Source organism: Chiloscyllium plagiosum, chromosome 19 (genome assembly GCF_004010195.1).
Source record: "Chiloscyllium plagiosum isolate BGI_BamShark_2017 chromosome 19, ASM401019v2, whole genome shotgun sequence".
NCBI lineage: Eukaryota > Metazoa > Chordata > Chondrichthyes > Orectolobiformes > Hemiscylliidae > Chiloscyllium > Chiloscyllium plagiosum.
In genome coordinates this window covers 68181504-68198059 of record NC_057728.1, presented here as the reverse complement: position 1 = coordinate 68198059, position 16556 = coordinate 68181504, and the positions used below count along the sequence as shown (strand labels likewise).

Genomic DNA, 16556 nt, shown 5'->3' with positions numbered 1-16556 from the left:
TAAAAATCAGCTGGCTCACTAATATCCTTTTGGGAATGGGTTCCTTATCTCAGCTATCCCTATATATGCCTCTAGGCTCACAGCAGTTTAATGACTTTTAACTGGCCTCTAAAGCAGCCCATCAAGTGTGACGAATTTTGATTCCTAACCATTTTGATGCTTCACACCAGTTAACTTGTAAATTTAAACTGTGCAGGTCGAATTTACTCTGTCCTTAGCTGCTGGTATCATTCTTTATTGGGCTGTTCAAGGGCAATGAACAACAAATGCTTATCTTGCCACCAATGCCCACATCCCATGAAGGAATTATCCCTTTGCCGCCCTGTGTTTGATTGCCCAAAAGCGCAAAAATTCCCCAGGGCACCGCGTGGTTCCGCCCGTCCATACCTTTGATTGGCTATCTTGGAAACTGCGAAATACAGTTATTATTGGTTGAGTAGCTTGTCAACCTTTCAGTAACTCTCGTCAGATTTCCCATTGCCCCCTTTCTCCTTTGCCTCGTGTGAGGAAGGACAGGTTGTTGATGACGTCACCAGCAGTTCTTTTTGCGCTGTTGTGGGAAACACCGGGGGGTGTAAGACGACGTCGGTGGTACTTTCAGAGCTGTCCTGTAAAGAAGTTCAAGTTGAGCAAGAATAAGAACGTGGCGTTGGAAACAGCATCTAAAGTTTAGCTAGGTTTGTTTCTTTTATCAAATTTCGAACTAATCGATAAAACACTTTCTACACGACTGTCAATATATAAATTCCCTTAGTTGTGTTTTTATGTCTTGTGGAACGCCAATTCCAGATTTTGGTGCCCCCACCCCACCGCGATTACGTTGACATAACGGAAAAGTAAACCGGTGTCTTCTGGCTGGCGTCAGGTTTGGATCGACAACAGGTGCCACGCCACATCCCACCCCCCCCCCCCATCCCCTCCAAATTCCAAGCATGAAGACGTAAATTCGGCTCTCTGAGAAGAGTAGATTCAGTTATTGATGAGTCCTGTATGCGCAGGCAAGCTTAAACCCGTTGCCCTGTCTCGAACTCGAGTGAGTCGGCTCCGTTCCCGCCGGCGCGCGCTGTTCCACCGAACTCAAAACCGTTTAACTGGAAAAGAACCTCAGAAACAGCAGCGTTCCCTGGTCTTGGGGGCCCCACGCGCTGCCTCGACCTGAGAGTATGCTCATGTTGACGTCGAGTAAAGAGGGCACAGCCCGCTTCCATCACTCGATTATTGCTGATACTTGGTGGGTTTGCAATGAAATCTTATGATGAGGCACTAACTGGAAAGGCCGCATCCTTGCCAGATCAGGTAGCCATTAGATTTAAATCTTTAAAATAAGATCGGTTTACCGAAGGAAATATATGTATTTTGACATATTGAAACCAGTTAGAATAAGCATGCTATAAAACCGTAGGTGGCCAGGCAACACCATTGCGAAACGTAGGACATTGACGACTGTATTCAGTTAACTAACATCCATAGGTATTGTTGAGCCCACCTTCTAGAAGTCTGATGGCAGTGCTATCAAGCAGTAACACCAGGCGACAGCAACAAATGCCTTGAATTTAATTTTGGAAAATGATTTATAGAAACCGTTTTTGATTTTGAAACTCCATGGATTTAATTTTGTGTTTTGCTGCATGGTGGGCTAAGGTCACTGGTTAACTAGTCCATTCATAAAATTAGCCTTATTAAGATTCTCTACAATCTCTTTACTGCAACACATCAAGTTGGAGGTTCAGTTCATGTTGAATTATCTCATGTGCTTTGAGTATATAGGCTGTTGTTAGAGGATTCAGATTCTTTGCCTGCACTTCCTTCAGTTAAGAAGTGACCACATCCTAAAACATGCTATCTGCAAATCTGACTAGTGAATACACCACAGTACCCTTAGCTGCCATTCCAACCTGCTCATGCCCCCTCCTCCCTATGAATCTTATATCCATCAATAACATTTCCTCACATTCTTCAAAACTCTAATGGATACTGGGCCTTTATCCCAAGTATCAGTTGAGTAAACTCTAAGCTGCTTACATCTTCTAAGGTAAAGGGATCAGAAATTTAAAGAACTCGCCACACAAGAAGTGCAAATAGGAATTGGCCGTACAATCCTTTGAACTCATTCAATACCTGTACCTGGACTTTCAGAAAGCTTTTGATAAAGTCCCACATAGGAGCTTAGTGAGCAAAATTAGGGCGCATGGTATTGGGGGTAAAGTACTAACTTGGATTGGAAGTTGGTTGACTGATAGAAAACAAAGAGTAGTGATAAACGGCTCCATTTCGGAATGGCAGGCAGTGACCAGTGGGGTGCTGCAGGGATCAGTGCTGGGACCGCAGCTTTTTACAATATATGTTAATGATATAGAAAGTATTAGTAATAACATTAGCAAATTTGCTGATGATACTAAACTGGGTGGCAGGGTGAAATGTGAGGAGGATGTTAGATTACAGGGTGACCTGGACAGGTTAGGTGAGTGCTCAGATGCAGTTTAATGTGGATAAATGTATGGTTATCCACTTTGGTGGCAAGAACAGGAAGGTGGATTACTACCTAAATGGAATCAATTTAGGTAAAGGGGCAGTACAAAGAAGGCAATGAAGGCAAGCATGCAGGTACAGCAGGTAGTGAAGAAGGCTAATAGCATGCTGGCCTTCATAACAAGAGGGATTGAATATAGAAGCAAATATAGGAATATAGGAACAGGATACTGATTAAGGATGATCAGCCATGATCATATTGAATGGTGGTGCAGGCTCGAAGGGCAGAATGGCCTACTCCTGCACCTATTGTCTAATAGTATCATGGCTCATCTGATTTTCCTCATGTCCACTTTCCTGCCCTTTCCCCATAACCCTCCATTTCCCCACTGATCAAGCAGCTCTCGGCCTTAAATATAAACACAGACCGTGTCTCCACAGCTCTGAATGGTTAAAGAAGAAATTTCCTTTCCTTTCAGTCTTCAATTAATGCCCCTTTAATCTGAGACTATGCCTGTTGGTCCTCGACCATCCCATGATGGGAAATGTCCTCTCAGCGATTATTTTGTAAATCCCCAAAACCCTACACGTTTCAATATGATCAACTCTTATTCTTAATTAGTGAATAGAATTGCACCCTTTTTAGCCTTTGCTCATAAGACAATCCTTCCATACATCTGAGGGAATCTTCTCTGAACCATCTCCAATGAACACCAATGAAATGTTATTTCTCCATCAATAAGAGGACCAAAACTGTTCACAGTCGTCCTGATGTGGTTTTACCAACACCTTGCGTAGTTGCAGGAAGACGTTTCTAATCTCGTACAAAGAAGATTACAGCACAGATCCTTTGCCCCTCGCCTGTGCTGATCCAAGTCCTTTATCTAAACCTGACAACTATTTTCCAAGGATCTCTATCCTTCTCCCTACACATTTATGTATATGTCTAGATACATCTTCAATGACGCTAACATGCCCACCTCTACCACCTTTGCTGGCAACATGTTCCAGGCACCCACCACCCTCAATGGAAAGAGCTTCCCATGCATATTTCACTTAAACATTTTCCCTCTCACCTTGACCTTGTGACTCAGAGTAATTAAGTCTGAGGAAGGTGGGTGGGGGGGGGGACTTCTCGCGATCCACCCTCTCATGATTTTGTAGATCTTAATCAGGTCCCCTCTCAAACTCAGTCTTTCTAATGAAAATAATCATAACCTACTCAACCTCTCTTCATAGTTATTGCCTTCCATACCAGGCAACATCCTGGTGAACCTCTTCTGCAACCTCTCCAAAACATCTACATCCTTTTGGTAATGTGGTGACAAAAACTGTATGCAAATATGGTCAAACCAAAGCTTTATACAAACTGCAACATGACCTGCTAACTCTTGTACTCAATACCCTATCTGATGAAGAAAAGCATGCCGTATACCACCTTGACCACTCTGTTGACCTGTGTTGCCACATCAGGGTACAACGGACCTGAACACCCAGATCCCCCAGTACATAAATTTTCCCCAGTGCTTTTCCATTTACAATATAGATCGCTCTAGAGTTGGATCTTCCAAAATGCATCACCTTGCATTTGCCTGGATTGAACTCCGCCTGCCATTTCACTGTGCAACTCTCCAATCTATCTATATTCTGCTGTATTCTCTGACAGTACTCTTCACTATCTGCTACTCCACCAATTTTAATGTCCTCTGCAAACTTGCTAATCAGACTATCTATACCTTCCTCCAAATAATTTCTGTATATCACAAACAGTGGTTGCAGCACGATTCCTGTGGAACACCACTCGTCACAAGTCTCCATTTTGAGGAATTCCTTTTCGTTACTATTGTCTCCTCCTGCCCAGCCACTTCTCTGTCCATACCCTGAACCCTTCACTTTACTTTCACCATCAGCCTATGATGGGGAACCTTATCAAATGCCTTTCTAAAGTCCACATATTTGGCATCTATAGCTCTTCCCTCCATCAACTTTGTCAATTCCTCAAACAATTGTATTAGGTTTGTAAGATATGACCTCCCCTGCACAAGTACTTGCTGCCTATTACTGATAAGCCCATTTTCCTCCAAATGTAAATAGATCCTACCCTTCAGTATCTTTTTCAGCAGCTTCCCTACCACTGATGTCAGGTTCACCAGTCTATAATTACCTGGATTATCATTGCTACCCTTCTGAAATAAGGGGACAGCATTAGCAATTCCCCAGACGTCTAGGACCTCACCCGTGTTCAAAGATGCTGCAACATTATGGTAAGGCCCTAGCTATTTCCTCTTTTGCTTCCCTCAGTAACCTAGGATAGATCCCACCGGGCCTGGGAACTTGCCCACCTTAATGCCTTTTAGAATACCCAATACTTCCTTCCTCCTTATGCCAACTTGATCTAGACTGTTCCCAATTCCTCTGCCTCCTCTGTATCTGCACTAGTTTCACCACAGAACATACCAGATGGCGTCCTTTTCCAGAGACCACAATTTCCCCTCTCATGTGGTCGATGATGCCCTGCAGCGCATCTCATCCACTTTCTGCACCTCCACCCTCTAACTCCACCAGCAACAAGGACAACCCCCCCCCCCCCCGTCCTGACTTTCCATCACACCACCCTCTGGATACATTGAGTTTAATTTAGGATGATGCAATCTGCCACTCCTTAGCCCGTTGGCCCATTTGATCAAGATCCTGTTGTAATCTGAGGTAACCTTCTTCACTGTCCACTATGCTTCAATTTTGGTGTCATGTGCCTATTTTGGAATAATTCTGGTCTCCTTCCTATCTGAAAGATGTTCAGAAAAGATTTAAAAGGATGTTTCCAGGATTGGAGGATTTGAGCTATAAGGAGAGGTTGAATAGGCTGGGGCTGTTTTCCCTGGAGTGTCGGAAGCTGAGGGGTGAACTTAGAGGCTTATAAAATAATGGGGCATGGATAGAATAAATAGACAAAGTCTTTTCCCTGGGGTGGGACAGTCCAGAACTAGAGGGCACGGGTTTAGGGTGAGAGGGGCAACTTTTTCACGCAGAGGGTGGTGCATGTATGGAATGAGCTGCCAGAGGAAGTGGTGGAGGCTAGTACAATTGCAACATTAAGAGGCATTTGGATGCGTACATGAATAGAAAGGGCTTTGAAGGATATGGGCCAGGTGCTGGCAGGTGGGACTAGATTGGGTTGGGATAGCTGGTCGGCTTGGACGAGTTGGACCGAAGGGTCTGTTACTGAGCTGTACATCTCTATGACGCTACCATTTCTGCCACCTACAAACAGACCTCACTACCAGGGGTATATTTTCCTTGACACCCCTATCCACATTCTGTAAAGACCATTCCCTCCGTGTCTGTTTGTCAGGTCACTCTTCCCCACCCCAACCATCACCACCAACCTACCCTCCCATCCTGGCACCCTCCCCTACCACCACAAGAATTACTAAATCTGCACCTACAACTCCCCCTTACCTCTGTCCCAAGGCCCCAAAGGAGCCTTCCAAAACTGACAGGGATTTCCCTGCACTTCAACATCGGTCATTCACTGTATCTGATGCTCCTGAAGTGAGCATAGTGGAGAGACAGGACACCGACTTGGGGAATGCTTCAGTGAACATCTGCAGGACACGCACAAAACAACCCCACCATCCTGTGGCTGAACACTTTTTTTACTCATCCTCCCACTCCCCCAAGGACATGCCGGTCCTGTGCTTCCTCCATCACCAAACTCTTACCACCTGATGCCTAGAGGAAGAACACCCCCTCTTCCACCTTCGGGCCCTCCAACACATAGGATCAATGTGGATTTCACCAGTTTCCTCACTTCCCTTCCCCCACCTTACCTCCGATCCAATCTTCCAATTCAGCACTGCCCTCTTGACCTGTCTATCTCTCTTCCCATCTATCCACTCCATCCTCCTCTGATGAAGAGCTTATGCTCAAAACATCAATTTTTCTGCTCCCTGGATGCAACCTGACTGGCTGTGCTTTTTCCAGCATCACACTCTCAACTCTGATCTTCAGCATCTGCAGTCCTCAATTTCTCCTGGAGCACCCAAACATCTATCCCTAACCTCAAAATCCAAGCCAGTCCTTGGTGAATACCAATGCAAAGTGCTTATTAAAAATATCACCCACTTTCTCTGACTCAATGCATAATTTTTCTCTTTGGTCCTTGAACAGTCCAACCCTTTCTCTCGTTCCCCTCTTGCGCCTTATATATGAATGAAATGCTTTTGAATTTTTCCTTAAACCCGTTTGCTAAAGGTACTTCATGACCCCTTTTTTAGCACTCTTAATTCCTCATTTCAGATTGGAAGAACATCAGGAAAGTAGGACCAAAGCTTTGGCTGTCTTCAGTTGCCTGGACCTTTTTATAGGTTAAAAACAATGACCACAGATGCTGGAAACCAAATTCTAGATTAGAGTGGTGCTGGAAAAGCACAGCAGTTCAGGCAGCATCCGAGGAGCAGGGAAATCAACGTTTCGGGCAAAAGCCCTTCATCAGGAATAGAGGCAGAGTGCCTGCAGGGTGGAGAAGGCACTCTGCCTCTATTCCTGATGAATGGCTTTTGCCAGAAACGTCGATTTTCCTGCTCCTCGGATGCTACCTGAACTGCTCTGCCTTTCCAGCACCACTCTAATCGAGACCTTTTTTATGTATGATTCCTTTTTCCTCTTAGCTTGTCTCACAATTGCATCTGTCATCAATGGTTCCCTGGTCTTGTCACTTCTATCCCTCACTTTCACAGGAACATGTCTGCCCAACACTCTAAACAACCTCTGTTTAAAAGCCAACCACATATCAAATGTGGATTTACCCTCACAGCTGCTCCCAATCTACATTCCCCAGCGCCTGCTGAATCTTTGTATAGCTGGCCTTCCCCCAATTTAGCACTTTTCCTTTAGGACCACTCTCGTCTTTGTCCATGAGTATTTTAAAACTTAAGGAATTGTGATCACTATTCCCAAAGTAATCCCGTACTGAAACTTAACCACCTGGTAGGGCTCATTCCCAAACACCAAGCCCACTATGGCTCCTTTCCAGTTTGGCGTATTTCCATACTGCTGTTTAAAACCTTCCTGGGTGCTCATTACAAATTCTGCTCCATCTAGACCTCTAACAGAGTGAATCTGCGTCAATGTTGGGAAAATTAGAATTTCCTACCACCACTAGACTGCTGTTCCTCCATCTTTCCATAATCTGTTTACATATTTGTACCTCTATCTCTCACTCTCTGTTGGGAGGCTTATAGCACGACCTCAACATTGTTACCACACCTTTCCTATTTCTGAGCTCTGCACATATTGCCTCACTGTTTGAGTCCTCCATCGTGCCCTCCTTCAGCACAGCTGTGATATCCTCTTTGACTAGTAATACAACTCCTTCACCCCTTATACCTCCCCCCCCCCCCTGCTCTCCTGCCTGAAGCATCATTATCCTGGGATATAGCCCTTCCCTCAACCAAGTTGTACTCCAATTCCCCTTGAAGTAAAGAGCAGCATTCCACTTACCTTCCTGACGACCTGCTACACCTGTGTGGTTTCAATCCGTTTGCGTTGCAGCTTTCTACAGTTTTACTCTGGATTTTTTTTATTCTATTTTTCAGTTTAACCTCTGGCTGCTCATGTTCCTTCAGCAGAGACTCTTTCTGCCTGTATCGTTGATACCTAATGGTCCATGACAACTAGATCTTCCCCTCCTGCTCCAAGTCCTTTTACAACCCAGGTGAAATGTCTTGAACCAGGCAAGCAACACCACCTTCAGCACTCTCGATCTTGGCCACAGGGAGTAGCGTCTGTTCCCCTGTCTATCCCAGAAAGTTTCTTGGAAACTACATTTCTCTATTTCTCCTCCCTCCGTGAATGGTTTCCTGTCCCATGGTGCTAATTTGCTCACCCTCTTCCCTCATCCAGACAGGGAGCAAAGATCTTAGCTATTAGACAAGCTCAAGGCCTGAGGCTCCTTCAGCACTATCTCCTAGATTCCTGTACTACCCTCGCTCATAGTCACACCCTCCAGTGCCTGACCACTGAGTAAATTCAAGGGATGTGACTGCCTCTTGAAATACTCGATCTGGGTAAAATATTGTACTTTCAACATGCCCACCATAAATAGAGCAGTGGTGAGCTGCAATAACACTCACTCATGAAGTTTCAATAGTGATTAACACCTATTAAAGTCATAGTGATTGACTTTAATAGCCAATTACCTTATTAACCTTATCTTTAGACATCACTGAATTTCACATTTTTAATTACCTTATTAACCTTATCTTTAGACATCACTGTATTCTCACCTGGGCTGTGTCTCACTCTGGATATGATTTCTCGTTCCTGATTGAGTAAAGCTTACTGATATACTTAAATATAACATTCCTCTAATAGTGAAATGTGTCATTGAAGTTTTAATCCTGTGGTAATTGAATAAGATGTTAAGGGGTTAATTTTCACTGCTGACCTTCAAGAAATTGGATGTCCTGGGGATAGACTGTTTTTTTTTTCTGTCTTGCAGGTAGAATGTAAAAAAAAAATTACATTGCCATCTCCTGCTATTCAGAAAGAATAAAAACATTGCAGTTAAGAATCTAACCACACTCTGAAGTGTTCAAAAAAATTACACCAGATATTGCCATTAAGGAATGACCTAATCGTATTGTTTCTGGAAATAATCAAATTAAAGTAATTGTGTGTTGAGTGGCATGTGACTTTGAATTGTCTTGTGGGCATTAATTTTAGTGATGTAAAGTGAGGACTGTTCCCTTGTTCAGGGAGAGCTTTGCTTGACATGTTTCGCAAGCATTGCAAAGCGTGTTAAGAGTTCCTCCAAAAGCTTTTACTTGGTTAATAAATTTTGGCTGTTCACAGAAGTTGGCGCATTGCAGTTGCATTGTAAGAATGTTAAGAAAAAGAGCCTAACCGAACCTGGCACTATTTGATGTTTGCCATGATAGCTATCAGCACCAATCATAAATTTAGATAAACAGAATAAATGTGGTTCAGATACCAGAATAAGACAAAGACTCATGCAGCATATCCTGAAGGTTTTTAATGTTTATTATCAATTACAAAATTGTCATTTAGAAAATTGGAGCATACACTAATCATAGGACCAGAATATTTTAAGGGTTCATAGTTGTGTTGTATCACCTTCAATAGTGTTAAATCATAACAATAAGTAAACCTGAAGAAAACAAACCTGAATAATTTAATATCTGTTTTTGCTACTTTGTGAAAAAAGAAGACAGACTTGTAAATAGTTAACAAAATAGATTCAAATTATGAGAGAGGATCTGGAGAGTCATAGGTGTGGAGCTAAAAAAGCACAGCAGGTCAGACAGCATCAGAGGAGCAGGAAAGTCAATATTTCAGGCTGAAACCCTTCATCAGGATGGGATTTGGCCCAAAATGTTGACTTTCCTGCTCCTCAGATGCTGTCTGACCTGCTGTGCTTTCTCAGCACCTCATCTATTGACGATAACTTCGAGCATCTGTAGTCCTTACTATTTCCAAGAAAGAATCTGGAGGTTGCCCGTTTTAAAGTGAATGAAAAAGGGAACTAATGAAAAGCAAAAATCAAGTAATTAAAGGACAGTTCAAAATATACTTCAACTATAGTGCCACCAAAAAGTTATAGGTTCTTCTGTATAATTTTATATGTCTCTACTTTTTATAGATCTCTGAAACGTGATAGGTAGCAGCTTTACAAGCCTTCAGGACTTGTCAAAGTCCTAAGGTAGCCAGTTCATGCATTGTAAGGTTCCACAAACAACCATGACACGATTAACAGCTAAGTTATTGCTTTTTAAGTTGTTTGAGACTTTAATGATGTGACAGTTCCCCTGCGTTTTCTTTCAAAATTGTACCCTGCCACATCTTTTATCCATGTGAGTGGGCACTGACTGTGGTCGATACTTGAAATGACTAGTCAGGATATTTTTAACAAAATTATTTTTTGTGAATGAAAATGGTTTGTTAACTTCCAAAATACTAAAATCTTTTGTTCTAACAAAGAACACGAACACTCTCTTAACCGTTATTGTCTGTCTTTTTAAAGTACTGGATGATAAGTGACATAATGTAAGGTTGAACATTTTCAGTTCAGATGAATTCAAGGATAGTGAAAGTGGTAATACAAGAAACTGTGCAGACATTTTCCTATCCCTGTATATGGAGGTGGTACCAGAGCAAATTATGTAGTTGTTTTAATCAACATGATGCACCTCCAGGACAGGTGAGATGCAACCTGATCTCTAGCCTAGAGGTACCAATGAATGTAAAGTTTGTCATAAGCAAGATGTTAGGAGTTACTACTAAATACATTTGTAGCAGGGCATTTAAATAAGTTCATGGTAATCAAGCAGAGTTAACACTGTTTTTGTGAACAGGAAATAATATATTCAACATATGCGCCACGCCAATTGGCTGTCCACCTTCCCCCATTGAGAATTTTCTGCAGCTGATCTGAGACATCCCTGACCCATGCACCTGGAAGGCGACATACCATTCGGATGTCTCGTTTTTGATCAAGAATCGCCTATCTTACTCCCTTTACAATTGCATCCCCTATGACTATAGCCCTTCCGCTCTTTGACATTGTTTGACATTATTTGAAATCTCCCCCTCAACAAGACAAAATGACAAGAATGTTGCAGTTCCTGGACTAAGGAAGAGCAATGTACAATACTTGTAAAATCTCCTGGTCTTACAAACCAGACACAACTATATGGTTGTATCAGGTTTGTGTGATGTACATCAAAAGTGACTAATTCAATAGTCAGAAGGAAAATATCAGAGCAGAAGAGTGGCAGCAGGCAACATGTAATAAGTGCATTGTTTTCCCTTTGCAACCAGGTAATAATGATCGTATGCTGCATTTGAGAGCAAAAGCAATCCCTAACAGTACAAGTGAAATGAGGATATTAATTGGCTAGATATATAATCATTGTTCATTAGAAAACTAAGTAAAAAAGGTAAAAACAAGGACTGTAGATGCTGGAAACCAGAGTCTAGATTAGAGTGGTGCTGGAAAAGCACAGAAGGTCAGGCAGCATCCGAGGAGCAGGAAAATCGATGTTTCGGGCAAAAGCCCTTCATCAGGAATAGACATTAGAAAACTAAGTCAAGAGTAGGGCAAAAATATTTGCTCTGGTTATTATGGAAGGAATATTTTGTGGCAAGATGCGATGCAGAGAAAAAGCTAATGTATATCTTTAGGTCATTATTAATATTGTACACATCACTACTTTTGAAAGTTTTGTGCCTTGATTTCAGCCTGGGCTTCCAATCCTACCATCAGCACAGCCATTCCATGAAAAACTGGTAAATGGAGAAGAAGCTGTCTCTATTTTGTCATTATGTGGAGATGCCGGTGTTGGGTGATTTTTAACTTTTATTTTGACATTGTGTGTTATTCCAGGAAAGTTTGTGAACATCTTTATTCTTTCAGTGGGTGATTGTAGATTAGTGACTGAGTCGGGATGTGTTATGGGATTGGTATGAGTTGGTTTTTTTTGTATTCATTCATGGGTGTCACTTGGTGGTCATCCCTAGTTGTCCTTGTGAAGGTGATGGTGAGCTGCTACCTTGAACCACTGCAGGCCACAAGCTGTAGCTTAATGGCATTAGCAAGGGAATTCCAGGATTTTGATTCCATAGCGGTGAAGGAATGGCAATATGTTTCCAGATCAGGATGATGAGTGCTTTGAAGGGAAATTTTTCAGATTTTGGTTTTCCTATAGATCTGCTGCCCTTACCATTCTGGATGGAAATGGTCACTTTTTTGGAAAGTGCTGTCTAAGGACCATTGGTGCATCTTGTAGATAGTACACATTGCTGCTACTGACCATGGTGGAGCGAGTAGAGGCTTGTGGATCTAGTGCCAATCAAGCAGGCTGTTTCACCCTGAATGGTGTCAAACATTTTGAGTATTGCTGGGGGCTGCGTCAATCCAGATAAGTAGGGAGTATTCCTTTGCAGACCTGATTTGTGCCATGATGGACAGGCTTTGGGGGTCACGATGTGAATTGCTCGCTGCAGTATTCTTAGCCTCTGACATCTTGTAGTTGCTGTTTTGTTGAGTTTCTGGGTTAATGGTAATGCCCAGGATGTTAATAGGAGATTCAGTGATGGTCACACCATTGCACGTCAAGGAGCAGTGGTTAGATTGTCTGTCTGACTCTGAGAGATGAATTTTGGGATAGTGAGTTAAAATAGTCAACTAGTTAATAGGCGACCTTAAGTTCAAATCTAAACAGTTCCTTACAATTGTTTAGATCAGAGTGGTGCTGGAAAAGCACAGCAGCATCTGAGGAGCAGGAAAATTGACGTAGCCCTTCATCAGGAATAGAAGCAGGGAGCCTCCTGGGTGGAGAGAGAGAGAGACGGACAGACGGACGGTTGGAACTGGGGTAAGGTGGGGAGAGGGGAAATGAGGAAACTGGTGAAGTCCACATTGCCCTGGGGTTGAAGTGTTCCGAGGCGGAAGATGGGACGTTCTTCCTCCAGGTGTCGGGTGGTGAGGGAGCGGTGGTGGAGGAGGTCCGGGACCTGCATGTCCTCAGCAGAGTGGGAGGGGGAGTTGAAATGTTGGGCCATGGGGTTGATTGGTGCGGGTGTCCCAGAGATATTCTCTGAAGCACTATGAGAGGAGGCATCCAGTCTCCTCAATGTAGAGGAGACCGCATCGGGAGTAACGGATAAAATAAATGACATTAGTGGATGTGCAGGTAAAACTTTGGATGTGGAAGGCTCCTTTGGGGCCTTGGATGGAGGTGAGGGAGGAGGTGTGAGCATATGTTTGCAATTCCTGCGGTGGCAGGGGAGGGTGCCAGGACAGGAGGGTTGGTTGTTGGGTGGGGTGGACCTGACCAGGTAGTCACTGAGGGAATGGTCTTTGCGTAAAGAGTAAAGGGGTGGGGAGTGAAATATATCTCTGATGGTGGGGTCTGTATTGAAGGTGGTGGAAATGTCGGCGGTTGATGTGGTTAATGCGAAGGTTTGTAGGGTGGAAAGTGAGGACAGGTGGGGGGGGGTTCTGTCCTTGTTACGGTTGGAGGGGTGGGGTTTGAGGGCGGAGGTGCGGTATGTGGATGAGATGCGTTGGAGGGCATCTTCAACCACATGGGAAAGGAAATTGCAGCGTCTAAAGAAGGAGGCCATCTGGTGTGTTCTGTAATGGAACTGGTCCGCCTGGAGCAGATACAGCAGAGGTGGAGGAATTGGGAATACGAGATGGCATTTACAACTGTTCCTTACAATTGCCAGAGGATACAGCAGATCTAGATAGGCTAAAGACCTAGGCGGAGAAATGGCAGCTGGAATTTTTTTCGAACAAATGCAAGATGACAAATTTTGTCAGATGGAATGTAGGAGGGAGGTCGACAGTAAATGGCTAACTGCCCCGGCCAACCCTTTGTCTCAGCCTGCTCCTGCCCCACTGAACTCATCTCCTGCATATTTCGACACAGTCCTGTCCCCCTTAGTCCAATAACCCCACCTACGTTCAGGACACCACCCACGCCCTCCACCTCCTCCACGATTTTCGCCTCCCCGGCCCTCAATGCCTTATCTTCACCATGGACATCCAGTCCCTATACACCTCCATCCCCCATCACGAAAGCCTCAAAGCACTCCGCTTTTTCCTTTCCTGCCGAACCAACCAGTACCCTTCCACTGATACCCTCCTTTGACTGACTGAATTGGTCCTCACTCTGAATAACTTCTCTTTCCAATCCTCTCATTTCCTCCAAACCAAAGGAGTAGCCATGGGCACCCGCATGGGCCCCAGCTATGCCTGTCTCTTCGTCGGATATGTGGAACAGTCCATCTTCCGCAACTATACTGGCACCACGCCCCCACCATTTTAGATTAGATTACTTACAGTGTGGAAACAGGCCCTTCGGCCCAACAAGTCCACACCGCCCCGCCGAAGCGCAACCCACCCATACCCCTACATTTACCCCTTACCTAACACTACAGGCAATTTAGCATGGCCAATTCACCTGACCTGCACATCTTTGGACTGTGGGAGGAAACCGGAGGACCCGGAGGAAACCCACGCAGACATGGGGAGAACGTGCAAACTCCACACAGTCAGTCGCCTGAGGCGGGAATTGAACCCGGGTCTCTGGCGCTGTGAGGCAGCAGTGCTAACCACTGTGCCGCCCACTCTTCCTCCGCTACATCGATGACTGTATGTTCATCCACTTTTTACCAACACCTTCCACCCTGACCTCAAATTTACCTGGACTGTCTCAGACTCCTCCCTCCCCTTCCTAGACCCCTCCATTTCTATCTCAGGCGACTGACTCAACACGGACATTTACTATAAACCGACCGACTCCCACAGCTACCTAGATTACACCTCCTCCCACCCTGGCCCCTGTAAAAACGCCATCCCATATTCCCAATTCCTTTGCCTCCGCCGCATCTGCTCCCAGGAGGACCAATTCCAATACCGAACAACCCAGATGGCCTCCTTCTTCAAAGACCGCAATTTCCCCTCAGACGTGGTTGACGATGCTCTCCACCGCATCTACTCCACTTCCCGCTCCTCCGCCCCTCCAATTGCCACCAGGACAGAACCCCACTGGTCCTCACCTACCACCCCACCAACCTCCAGATACATCATATCATCTTCGTCATTTCTGCCACCTCCAAACAGACCCCACCACCAGGGATATATTTCCCTCCCCTCCCTATCAGCGTTCTGGAAAGACCACTCCCTTGTCAGGTCCACACTCCCCACCAACCCAACCTCCACTCCCGGCACCTTCCCTGCAACCACAACAAATGCAAAACTTGCGCCCACACTTCGCCCCTCACTTCCCTCCAAGGCCCCAAGGGATCCTTCCATATCCATCACAAATTCACCTGCACCTCCACACACATCGTTTACTGCATCCGCTGAACCCGATGTGGCCTCCTCTACATTGGAGAGACAGGCCACCTACTTGCGGAACATTTCAGAGAACACCTCTGGGACACCCGCACCAACCAACCCAACCGCCCCGTGGCTGAACACTTTAACTCCCCCTCCCACTCCGCCAAGGACATGCAGGTCCTTGGCCTCCTCCCATCACCAGACCATGGCAACACGACGCCTGGAGGAAGAGCGCCTCATCTTCCGTCTAGGAACTATCCAACCACAAGTGATGAATGCAGATTTCTCCAGCTTTCTCAGTTCTCCTCCCCCCACCTTATCTCAGTCCCAACCCGCTTTCTTGACTCAGCACCGCCTTCTTGACCTGCAATCTTCTTCCCGACCTCTCCGGCCTATCACCTTAACCTCCTTCCACCTATTGCATTCCCAACGTTCCTCCTCCCTACCTTTTATCTTAGCCTGCTTGGCACATATTCCTCATTTCTGAAGAAGGGCTTATGCCCAAAACATCGATTCTCCTGCTCCTTGGATGCTGCCTGACCTGCGCTTTTCCAGCAACACATTTTTCAGTAAATGGCAGAATTCTTAGTAGCATTAGAAGGATTGAGGTGTACAGATCCACAGTTATCTGTACGTGACAACAGAAGTTGATAAAGTAGTCCAGTAAAAAGCAGATGCTTGATTGGTACTCCTGCCATCACAGATGGCTCAGGGGCAGCAGTGTGTATTATCAACAAGATGCTTTGTAGAACTTCACCAAAGATTCTGAGGCAGCATCTTCCAAATCCATAATTACTTCCATCTAAAAGGACAAGCACAGCAGATATGTAGGAACTCCATCACATTCAAGTTCCCCTTCAAGCCACTGACCACGAACTTTACAAATAACACTTCAGATATCACCATTTACCATCCCTGGATATGTCTTGTCCCACTGTCAGGACAGACCCAGTAGAGGTGACAGCACAGTGGTATACAGTCAGGAGGTAGTTGCTCTGAGACTTCTTGACATCAACTCCAGACCCTAAAGTCTCATGGATTCAGGTTAAACATGGGCAAGGAAACCTCTTACTGGTGACCACATACCATCCTCCGTCGGCTGATAAATCAGTACTCCTCCATGTTGAGCAACACTTGGAGGAAGCACTGAGGGTGGCAAGGGTGCAAAATGTATTCTGGGTGAGGGATTTCAATGTCTACTGCTAAGTGGCTTGGC

The 16556-nt window shown here is 44.8% G+C and overlaps 1 protein-coding gene across 1 annotated transcript in view; it reads left to right on the top strand.

The window, feature by feature from the left end:
• The first annotated feature begins 394 nt into the window (after positions 1 to 394).
• Positions 395 to 16556, top strand: part of rbm46 (RNA binding motif protein 46) — a 120639-nt gene continuing 104477 nt past the window's right edge. The window contains exon 1 of the mRNA XM_043708799.1: positions 395 to 677. The gene's annotated coding sequence lies outside the window, so the exon portion shown is untranslated. The remainder of the gene's footprint in view (positions 678 to 16556) is intronic.